At 50.8% G+C, this 1,855-nt stretch overlaps 1 pseudogene; it reads right to left on the bottom strand.

Moving 5' to 3' along the window:
• Nucleotides 1-430: 430 nt before the first annotated feature.
• LOC101576181 lies at nt 431-619 on the bottom strand (annotated as a pseudogene).
• Between the last annotated feature and the right edge of the window lie 1,236 nt (nt 620-1,855).

The following is a 1,855-nucleotide window of genomic DNA, read 5'->3' as shown; positions in this document are numbered from 1 at the left end:
GGCAAATCATTTGCAAACATTCACTTTGGGGCAGTTTTCATGGCTGGGACAATGCTTTGGTGACAATGTCAAACTAGCTCTATTGCCTACTTCACCTTCAAGGCAAAATATAAGTGACAGAGGCTTCATAGAGCCAGTTATGCTGGTGCGCACCTATTATCCAGGTGCTTAGGAAGACCATGAGTTCGAGCCCAGTCTCAGGGCTCTAGAAAGATCTTTAAAAAATGTTTTTTCACATGCATCATGTTTTATTCTTTCCAGAATGGTGCTAAAACATCACTCTAAGGCTGCAAAAAACGTTTGAAGTAGACAGTTTCATGAGGATGAGTTGTAACGCAAGAGATGCTTGTTTACTTTACAGAATCCTCAGTCTTGGAGCCTATCAGGTACCAGCTGGTAGTAGCACCCGGGTTTCCTGAAGAGCCAGACATCATTTTTCTCCTGTCTGCATAGACTTCTTCTCATTATCTGCCTTTCGCTTTGGTTGCATGATCTCAGAGTCCCTCTGCTTTTGCTGAGAAGTAGTCAAGCTGTCCTCTTTTCTTTTTCCCTTGCTTATTTCCCGGGTTTTCTTCATATTCTTCTGGCGGGCAAGTGCTCGCTGATTGCCGCGGGCCATGCCGACCTCCCCGCCGCGTCTAGAAAAGCAGTTCAGACAAGGAACCGCTCCCTCGCATGCTCAGCGGCCGCCGCCACCCGTCCACCGCCACCCGTCCACCTGCAAGGCTGAGCGCGCGTGGGCTCTCAGCCGGGTGACACCTGCTTAAAAAAATAAAAAATAAATAAAAAAAATGGCTGCAAGTGTAGCTCAGTGCAAAGGGCCTGAGTTCAAGATCCAGTGCAATAAATAAATAAATGCCTTGTAGAATTCTGCACTTTTAATGAAATTGGGTAGGAACCCACGCAGAATCAAGGACCAAGGAGGGCCCAGCAAGGAACAGGGCCATGAGCTTGTGGGGAAGAAGTGGCCTAGGCACAGGACTGCAGGTGAAGGAGTGTCCTCTTTGACCCCAGGCCTTAAGCAAAGCCAACGCTTCTCCTAGCTACATCCAGAATTCAATGAAAAGGGTCTCTGAGCATTTCACCCCTACTGAGAGCAGATGTCCTAGAGCCAGGGCTTCCTTACCCTCAGTGTCCCCAAGTGGGCAAAGACAGAGGCTGGCCCCAGGCACCTCCTCCATCTGAGAGCAAGCTGATGCCACCACACCTTGGTCTTCTCTTGGGTGCAGCTTTATGCTTCACTGGCCTCCAGCTACAGGGAAGGGAGTAATTTGGCTGTAATCCATAGCACCAGGGAAGGCTGGGTCAGAAGGATGGCAAGCTCAGGCTCAGCCTGGGCTATTACTCAGTGATTTAGTGTGACCCTGTCTCTAATTTTAAAAATTTTTACATGGTGGCATGTGCCTGGCAATCTCAAAGGTCCAGCTGGGGGCATCCTGCATGAGTCCAGCTGAAGACCTAGAGCCCATCACAATGCCCCCTACCAGTCCAGCTGGAGGCCCAGAGCCCACGACAATGTCTCACTGCAGGCCCGCTTCATGGATCTGTACTAGAAAGGCCCAAAGGTCAGTGGTGGAAGCCAGGAAGTCTATGCCAGTGGATGAAGGATCTGTACCCGCAGGCTGAGGGATCTGCACTGGAGCTAGGAAGCAACACTCAGGGTAAGCACAGAGCTTCCCCAAAAGTACCACAGCCATCCTCAGCGACAGTGAGGTCCCCAGCTCCTCCAGCCAGGAGGAAAGCCGAGTCCCCATCAGGAAAGCCAACATGACGAGCTTCTCCATGAGGCTGAGCAGGGCACCATCTTCCCTTCCGGAAACCATGCTCAAATGAGGACCCAGAGCAGCCCCAAAAT

Source organism: Octodon degus, unplaced genomic scaffold, assembly GCF_000260255.1.
Source record: "Octodon degus isolate 3935 unplaced genomic scaffold, OctDeg1.0 scaffold00023, whole genome shotgun sequence".
In the NCBI taxonomy this organism is placed as follows: domain Eukaryota; kingdom Metazoa; phylum Chordata; class Mammalia; order Rodentia; family Octodontidae; genus Octodon; species Octodon degus.
Note: the sequence above shows the minus strand (reverse complement) of the source record. Positions and strands in the feature narration are given on the sequence as shown.